A 10075-nucleotide genomic window follows, 5' to 3' on the forward strand; every position below is an offset into this window, starting at 1 on the left:
CTTATTCTATGTTTCTTGTAATCCCAAATAAAGCTTGTAACAATAGAGTCAAGTTTTTTTTAATTTTTTTGGGAGATATATCGGAATTGATTGAAATTTCTGGGTGGGCTCTAACACTTTCTGCAAGTGGTTCGATAGCTAGGGCAAATAATAACGGAGATAATGGGCATCCTTGTCTCCAACCTCTAGACAGATTGAATTTGGGTGATAATATTTGATTTGTAAATATTCTAGCTGTTGAACTGTGCTTTTAATCCATAATTTGTTTGAATGGTCTTTGTTAATGTTGTGTGTATGTGTGAGTGTGCGTGTGAGATGGGAGGGGGGGCAGGGGTTGGGGGGAGTGAGGTGGTTGTTCATGGGACTTGAAGCTGTTTGAATAACAGTAAAGAATAATTCAGCAGGGTACCGGAGAGCCTGTTTACTATCCGTCACATTTATCTGCATTAAACTCCATTGGCCATTCCTCAGCCTGCTGTAACTCCCCAAGTTCCTCATCTGCTCTGCTGGGCTTTGAAACCTGTGTCTGACAACTGAGCGACAATGTCTCTGACCCTCCAGGAATACATCCAAATGATTCTAGCAATACCATCTCACTGCCGGGGCCACACCTTTCTTATGATGAACAGCAATACATAGAGATGTGAATATTTCTTCTAATTAGGTCCTTAAAACCTTTTATTGAATAATAGTGTTTTTTCAGCCCTCCTTGGATACATTTCTATTAATATTGGGAAAGCTTATCTAACCATCTATTCTCATTTGGCAAACAATGTTAACCAGAAAGGAAAATCAGTAATGGCAGTATATTTGCATATTTCCAGACAGTCAAATAAACCTCTTCTCTTGTCTTTCTAGATATTTCTGTTTTCAGTCAATTTAATGTTCGTTGAGTGAGAAATGAATATCGGTCATAACTTTGGTATCCTTAGACCTGTTCAAGGGACAGGTTTTGGATCATTTTACATCTTGTGTATCATCCTATTTTTATTTATGTTGACTTAATTTAAATAAATATTCCAATGTATTCCTCAATAGCTTTGTTAAAGCATAAATGCGTCAGTCTGTGAGTTGAAAAGTTCAAATGGCCCTTCTTCTTTCGTGTCCAGCTTCCATGTTTCAAATGTTGACTTCGCTGTCATCGTCCGTCCTGAAAAGGACGCAAGCTTCCGGCGACAATCAGTGGGAGCCATCACTTGTTGCAGTAGATGATGTTGGTAGTAGAATTAGCTTGGGATACTTCCAGTTTCCAGCCCCGCGACGTGGACGCTTCTGCTATGGGGCCAAATGGCCCTCAAATGCAGTTTCTTTTTGGGAGAACAGTTACTGATTTCCACTTACCTTTGTCAGTGGAAGAGCTTTCTAACTTCACCCCATGCAACCTCACTAAAACTTTAAGATTATGGTTGATTTGCTCTGGTTTCTGTCATCGCTGGCGTGACTGTTGCCAAACTTGATGAATTGCTTTTTAAGTACTTTCAATTTGAACATTCCAAGCTATGCCTTCCTTTCCATTGACTATTTGAAACAGACCTTGTTCAAAATCCACTCCAATTGTCTCATCCTGTCATTGCTTTGCAACTCCTCCTTGCGAGCACTCCTGGCCTTTATAAAAAGTGGTGTATTTGAAAATAATGAGCATTGGATATTAAGTGCTTGTTTCCAATATCTGAATTCCATCATACCCAAATCAACAAAGTTGTTAAATTGTAAACTTTAAATCAATATTCTTTCACTCTGAACTAATAATGAGGTGCAATAGGCAATATGACAAGAGGCAGCTGATACTCATCATACCATTAATTTATTACTGTGGGACTGTTACTTTGAATACTGCCTGTAAACTACATGGCTGGGTTACACATGAACAGTTTTTTAATTAGTATCATCTTTTCTTTTCATGTTAAAAATATGTGATTGGATATTAGTATGCCCAGTGCAGTAAAATGCCAATAATCCAGCATTAGATTGTTCTGAAATTAAATAGTTCAGCATTTGACTCACACTTTAGTCAAAAACGTGAGCTAGGATCCAGAGTGCAAGAAGAGTGGACGGCCGGAACAGGGGTCCAAATGATTTTACATTTCTTGCTCACATTTAATTCAAGGGGTTGGAAAATGTATTAGACTACTGTGTAACATACAAAAAAAAAGTGTAATTAAATTGTGTCTGGGTATTAAGTGGAGTAACATCCAATGGTCCAGAAAATGTGATGGTTCCAAAGTGCCATGTTATCTGCATTAACAGATAAAATAGTTAGCATTTGGGGAATGCATTAGTTTACTAATTTGGTTTAGTTTAGTTTAGAGATACAGCATGGAATCAGGCCCTTCGACCCACCGAGTCCGTGTCGACCAGGGATCCCCGCACTCTAACCCTATCATCCAGTAGGCTGCTCTGGAATGTTAGGTTGCATGGGATCCAAGGAGAGATAGCTCAGTGGATAGAAAATTGGCTTCAAGGAAGGAAGCAGAGGGTGATGGTAGAAGGTTGCTACTCGAACTGGAGGCCTGTGACTAGTGGTGTGCCTCAGGGTTCAGTGCTGGGCCCGTTACTGTTTGCCATCTATATCATATCATATATCTATGGGGTGGCACAGTGGCAAAGTGTATTACAGCGCTTACAACGCCAGAGACCCATTCGATACTGACTATGGGTGCTGCCTGTATGGAGTTTGTACGTTCTCCCCGTTACCACGTGGGTTTTCTCCTAGATCTTTGGTTTCATCCCACACTCCAAAGACGTACAGGTTTGTAGGTTCATTGGCTTGGTATAAATGTAAATTGTCCCTAGTGTGTGCAAGACAGTGTTAGTAGTCAAGGATCACTGGATGGCATTGACTCGGTGTGCCGATGAGCCTGTTTCCATGCTGTATCTCTAAACTAAACTAAACAATGATTTGGATGAGAACATACACGGCAAGAATATCAAGTTTGCAGATGATACAAAAGTGGGTGGTTTTGCAGATAGTGAAAATGGTTGTGAAATATTGCAGCGGGATCTTGAATTGTTGGTCAGATGGGCTGAGGTTGATTGAATTTAATGCAGAGAAATGTGAGGTGTTGCATTTTGGGAAGTCTAACATGGGCAGGACTTACACAGTGAATGGTTGGACTCTGGGGAGTGTTGTGGATTAGAAAGATCTAGGAGTGCAGGTGCATGGTTCCTTGAAGGTGGAGACGCAAGTAGATTGGGTGGTCTAAAAGGCTTTTGGCACATTGGCCTTCATCAGTCAGAGTATTGAGTGTAGAAGTTGGGAGGTCACGTTGCATTTGTATAAGACATTGGTGAGACTGCATTTAGAGGATTGTGTTAAGTTCTGGGCACCATGGTATAGGAAAGATGTTGTCAAGCTGGAAAGGGTACAGAGAAGATTTACGAGGATGTTGCCAGGACTAGAGGTTCTGAGCTATAGGGAGAGGTTGAGTAGGCTGGGTCTCTATCCTTGGAGTGCAGGAGGATGAGGGGTGGTCTTAATGAGGTATCCAAAATCATGAGAAGAATAGATCGGGTAGATGCACAGTCTCTTGCCCAGAGTAGGTGAATCAAGTACCTGAGGACATAAGTTTAGGTGAAGTTTTAATAGGAATCTGAGGGGGTAACTTTGTTTCACAAAGGATGGTGTATGTATGGAACAAGCTGCCAGAGGAGGTAGTTGAGGCAAGGACTATCCCAACATTTAAGAAATAGTTGGACGGGTACATGGAGAGGACAGGTTTGAAGGGGTACCTGGAAACCTGGACAGGTGAGACTAATTTACCAGGGACATGTTGGCTGGTGTGGGCATGGGGCCGAAGGGCCTGTTTCCACACTGTATCACTCTATGACTCTATGATTATCCTACGCACACTAGGGACAATTTTACAATTTTACCAAACCTGTACGTGTTTGGAATGTGGGAGGAAACCAAAGCTCCTGAAGAAAACCCACACAGGTCACGGAGAGAACGTACAAATTCAGTTCAGTCAGAATCGAAGCCGTGTCTTTGGTGCTGAAAGACATCAACTCTACTGTCGCCCCACCATACCATCCAATTAATGTTGGAGCTTTGTTGCTGAGATTTTATTTTACAAAGCTTCAATAGCTATCCTATGGAAATGAAAAGCATCACTGCTATAACAGACCTTGCTGGATTTTCTGGATTTGAGGTTAGGTTTATGGTTCCTACCGTATATGACCAATGAGTGTCTCAATTTTGAAGAGTTTATAAATTTAAAACATTGAATGAATCTATCGGCGTTCTCTTCCTCTGATATGTAAAAGCTGTAATACCTGATATACCTGTAATTTAACCAAGTAGTATTTCATGAGCATCAGATGCCTTTGGGATAGTGGAACAATGATAAGATTTATGGTTGCCTTAAACCTCTATTACTCTATCATAATAACAGAGTAATCTATAATATGATTTTTTTTTAAACCAGGAGTCTGATTCTGTTTTATGGGACTTTAGATAACACATAGTTTCTTCAGGCATATTTAAGTATCACATTTGGGAAAAATAAAATGTAAACTCTCAGACTAAACAAAACTAAATCCTGTGAAAGAATATTAGTGAGAATGATAGGTTCCTTAATGTCTATCCTTTTCATCTGATAAATCCTGCTACAGTCCCCAAATGCCTCATCAGTGACACTTCAAAGTATAGATGGTACTTTAATGTTGTCATGACATTGTGGATTGATTGGCCTATTTTAGTGCTATGCCCCTGTGACTCTATGACATCATGATCTCTTCCACCTGAAATATGTGGTTAAGTGTAACATTAAAGTACCTGAAGCTGCCAATCTCCTTTGAGGTTAGTTCATAGGTTCTAGGAGCAGAATAAGGACATTTGGCCCATCAAATGTATTCCACCATTGAATTGTGGCTGATCGATCTTTCCCTCCAAACCCCATTTTCCTGCCTTCTCCCATAACCCCTGTCACCCATACTAATCAAAAATCTGTCAATCCCTGCCTTAAAAATATCAATTGACTTGGCCTCCACAGCTGTCTGTGGCAATTCATTGCACAGATTCACCACCCTCTGATTGAAGAAATTCCTCCTCATCTCCTTTCTAAAGGTACATCCTTTTATTCTGAGGCTGGGGCCTCTGGTCCTTGACTCCCCCGCAAGTGGAAACTTCCTCATCACATTCACTCTATTCAGGCCTTTCACTATTTGGTAAGTTTCAATGAGGTCCCCCTTCATCTTTCGAAACTCCAGCGAGTGCAGGCCCAGTGCCTTCAAATGCTCACCATATGTTAACCCAATCATTCCTGGGATCATTCCTGTAATCCTCCTCTGGACCCTCTCCAATGCCACCACATCCTTCCACAGGTATGGGGGCCAAAACTGCTCACAATACTCCAAATGCCATATAATGTGCCAGTGCCTTATAAAGCCTCAGCATTACATTCCAGTTTTTGTATTGTAGCCCGCTAAAAATAAATGCTAGCATTGCATTCGCCTTCCTTACTACCAATTGAACTTGCAAATTAAGTTTTGGGGAATCCTGCACCAGCACTCCCAAGTCCCTTTGGATTGCCGATTTCTGAATTGTCTCCCCATTTAGAAAATATGTTACAAACCATCCTGCCTTGAAAATTTATTGTCATTCTTAATTCTTGTTGAGCACCCTCCTATTAGGCGATTTTTCAGCGGACTGCCAGCGACTGTCAAGTTGCCGGCAGTCGCCTGAAAAACCGGTAACTGGAACGGCGACTATCATAGTGGAACACACACACACACACACACACAAACACATCGCAAAGGCGGGGGCCAGGGCAAGCGGGGGGGAGCGCTGTCTGAAATTCACACGGTACAGAGCCAAGGTGATACAGACACACACCGCGATGAACAGGAAGGCTGGCGCTATAATTAAGACGGCTAGCACAGTGTACGGTAAGTCCTTTAAAAGAAGGGGGAGAGGGTGTGGGGGAGAAGGGGGGAGGGTGTGGGGGAGAAGGGTGGAGAGGAGTGAAGACAACTTTTAAGAAGCCAGACAACTTTTAATAAGCCAGAGATACACAGCTGTGAAGTTTGGCGGACATTTAACATTACCGGTCGGTTATCCTTGGTTCTGAAAACTATTGCTTACGTTTTTTTTCCCCAATGAACCAGTGAAAATGACTAGTCAGCAAAGGCGATTAACTAAAACTACCTACCACTACCTCGAAGACCTATGACAACAGGATTATTGATTATCTCCATGGCGCCCAATTTTCTGGTCGCAAAATTTTTTTCAACATGTTGAAAAATTTGTGGCGACCATACTAAGGCTAGTTCCCAGAATGCGGGAACTCCTTGCAACCATGAAGGAGACTCACCAGAGACCACCAGCGAACATGTGGCGACCATATGGCGGGCGCAGAGCCTCCTGCACTCGCCTAAAAAGTTGCCTAAATGGGACAGACCCATAAGATGGACTGTAACGCTGATGCATATATATCAAAAAACAATATTAATTAAAAAATTGATATTATTCTTTCAAAGTTGCCATGAAACATTACAGTGCTTATTTCTGATAAACAAGAGGCTGTTACTTCCATTTCCTTTTAGTCAGAGGGTGGTGGATCTGTGGAATTCTTTGCCACAGAAGGTTGTGGAGGCCAAGTCAGTGGATATTTTTAAGGGGGAAATATATAGATTCTTGATTAGTATAGGTGTCAGAGGTTATGGGGAGAAGGCAGGAAAATGGGGTTAGGAGGGAGAGATAGATCAGCCATGATTGAATGGCGGAGAAGACTTGATGGGCTGAATGGCCTAATTCTACTATCACTTCTGATCTTATGATCTTTTAGTGGCTTCCAGAAATCTACCAACTTGTTGAACTTGAATAGAGATCCTTTTGTTTGCCTCAGGTGTAAGTTGTTTTTTGATGATTTTTATGCAAAGCATTTTGGAGATTTTTTGTAACCACTTAAAAATGCTGTAAAATAGCAGATTACCTAATTCATATGGTGAAGGAAAAGGTAATGAGGAAAGATGAGAAAAAATACCCAGGAAACTTCCAGTAGCAGGAAAGTTTTTGGCATATGCTCTGATTTTATTATTTTCTATTCCTCTTGTTTGGAGAAGGTGCTGGAGGCTAGATGAGAAGATGGTAACGTGGTATCCTTATTTAAAAAGGAGAAAAAATTTGACCTCGTTTTTTTCTGATCGATTAGTCTAACATTTATGGTGGGCAAATTATTGGAAAAAAATCTGAGGGAAGGCATAAATCTGCATTTAGAGAGACGCAAGTTAATGAAGGACAGTTAGTTTGGATTTATTCAGGGAAGGTCATGACTGACTAATTTAATTGTATTTTTTGTAAAGGTAACAAGGAGGGTCGATGAAGATCACGCATTTGTTGTAGTCTACATCAATAGTAACATAGCATTTGTTGAAGTCCCATGAGACAGTTTGATCAGAAAATTGAAAGCCCGTGGGATTCAAGGGAAAGTGACAATTAGGATTCAAACCTGTCTGGATTGAAGAAAGCAAAGGGTAAAGAGCACCAGGAACTTCAGTGACTGGTTGGTGACACACAGTGGGGTTCTGCAGGGCTCGGTTATAGATCTTTTATTCATCAAATACTTGAAGGATTTGGACAAATGTAGGAGCCATAATTAAGAAACTGGTAATTTATCTACCAATTGTGACAAAAAAAAGTTCCTGAATGCAAGAAACCATCCATAGAGACAGAGAAAATCAAACAGGTCTTTCGGCTCACTCTGTCTGCGCCAACCATGAAACATTGTTCCAACTCTGTGTCAACCATAGGGCGGCGCCATGGCACAGCAGTAGAATTGCTGCTTTACAGCGCCAGAGACCCAGGTACGATTCTGATTATGGGTGCTGTATGTATGGTGTTTGTACATTCTCTCTGTGATCTGCATGGGTTTTCTCTGGGTGCTCCGGTTTCTCCCACACTTCAAAGACGTATAGGTTTATAGGTTAATTGGCTTGGTATAATTGTAAATTGTCCCTAGTGTGTGTAGGAGAGGGTTAGTCTGCGGGGATTGCTGGTGGATGCGGACTCGGTGGGCCGAAGGGTTCAGTTTCCGCGCTGTGTTTCTAAACTAAACTAAAAGTAAATAATTCACGGTAGACAAAAGTACTGGAGAAATTCTGCGGGTTTGGTAGCATCTATGGAGCGAAGGAAATAGACAACGTTTCGGGCCGAAACACTTCTTCAGACTGAATAATTCACACTGATCTTAAACCATTTCCATTTAATTCTCTCCACATTCACATCATCACTACACTGCCCATGGAACGATGGCAAAATGAAATTCAATCCAAAGAAGAGTAAACATAGAAACATAGAAAATAGGTGCAGGAGCAGGCCATTCGGCCCTTCGAGCCTGCACCGCCATTCAATATGATCATGGCTGATCATCCAACTCAGTATCCTGTACCTGCCTTCTCTCCATGCCCCCTGATCCCTTCAGCCACAAGGGCCACATCTAACTCCCTCTGTGGCAGAGAATTCCAGAGATTCACCACTCTCTGTGTGAAAAATGTTTTTCTCATCTCGATTCTAAAAGATTTCCCCCTTATCCTTAAACTGTGACCCCTTGTTCTGGACTTTCCCAACATCAGAAACAAAGTTTCTATAAGATCCCCCCTCAATCTTCTAAATTCTAAGCGAGTACAAGCCGAGTCTATCCAGTTTTTCTTCATATGAAAGTCCTGACATCCCAGGAATCAGTCTGGTAAAATAATAGATCAGGGAGAGTGAAAGCAAGTTGAGGGTATTTGCAATAAATTGTGAGATATTAAGAATGGTTGAAGAACAAAGGGATCTTGGAGTGTATGCACAAAAAAACACTGATAGCAGCTGACCGGTTATATAATTAGGAAGACATCTGGGATTTGCGCATGTTTTGACTGTTTTTATTGAGACAATTTATTTAGTTTAATTTAGTTTAGTTTAGAGATCCAGCGTGGAAAGAGGCCCATTGGCCCACCGAGCAACAATTACCCATACACTAGTTCTACGTTATCCCAGTTTTGCATCCTACACACTAGAGGCAATTTACAGGAGCCAATGAAACTACAAACCTGCACGTCTGTGGAATGTGGGAGGAAACCAGAGCATCCGGAGAAAACCCATGCGGTCCCAATGAGAATGCACAACTCAGTTCAGTTCAGTTTCATTTGTCATATGTAGGTTAACACAGGGTCAACGGTACAATGAAATATGTTTGACAAAACAACGGGTCACCTCAGCAATGATATTACAAGGATAAAATTAAGGTAAAAAAAGGTAAGATAAAAGTGACATTGGTAGATAAAAGACAATAATAAATAAAAGAATCAATATATATGATGCGTTTATGAGTTCAGAAGCCTGATGGCATGATGATAAAAACTGTTCTTAAGTCTAGTGGTACGTGCAGCCATGTTCCTGTATCGTCTGCCTGACGGTAACAAGGAGAACAGTCTGCGTGCTGGGTGGCTCTGGTCCTTGATGCTGTGTGCCTTCTGCAGGTACCGCCGGTGGAAAATGTCCTGAATGGCCGGGAGACAGTTGCCAATGATGTGCTGCCTTCATCACTCTCTGTAGTGATTTGCGGCTGTGGGCAGAACAGTTCCCGTACCAGACTGTGATGCAGCCGTCAGCAGACTCTCGATGGTGCAACTGTAGAAGTTTGTGAGGAAGCTGGCGTTCATGCCAAACTTCCTCAGTCTTCTCAGGAAAATGAGCCGCTGGCAGGCTTTCTTAGTTACTGTGTCTGTGTGCAGTGTCCAAGAGAGGTCCTCAGTGATGTGCACACTGAGGAACTTGAAGCTGCTGACCCTTTCAACCTCAGCATAACCTATGTGGATGGGGAGGTGACCACTCTCCTACTGTCTCCTGTAGTCCACGATCATCTCTTTAGTTTTGCTGACATTGAGAGAGAGGTTATTGTTCTGGCACCAGCTGTTTAATGCCTTTACCCTCTCTCTATTGGCTGTCTCATTACTGTCTGTGATGAGGCCCAGGATGGTCATGTCGTCAGCAAACCTTAAGATGATGTTGGAGCTGTGCTTAGCAATACAGTCGTGCGTGAACAGGGAGTACAGGAGAGCATCCATAGTCAGGATCAAACATGGGTCTCTG

At 41.9% G+C, this 10075-nt stretch overlaps 1 long non-coding RNA gene across 1 annotated transcript in view; it reads left to right on the forward strand.

The window, feature by feature from the left end:
- Positions 1-9779, forward strand: part of LOC116971235 — a 29362-nt gene extending 19583 nt beyond the window's left edge. The window contains exons 2-3 of the long non-coding RNA XR_004411445.1: positions 2674-2680; positions 9679-9779. This is a non-coding gene — a long non-coding RNA (uncharacterized LOC116971235). The remainder of the gene's footprint in view (positions 1-2673; positions 2681-9678) is intronic.
- The last annotated feature ends 296 nt before the right edge of the window (positions 9780-10075 follow it).

Source organism: Amblyraja radiata, chromosome 3, assembly GCF_010909765.2.
Source record: "Amblyraja radiata isolate CabotCenter1 chromosome 3, sAmbRad1.1.pri, whole genome shotgun sequence".
NCBI lineage: Eukaryota > Metazoa > Chordata > Chondrichthyes > Rajiformes > Rajidae > Amblyraja > Amblyraja radiata.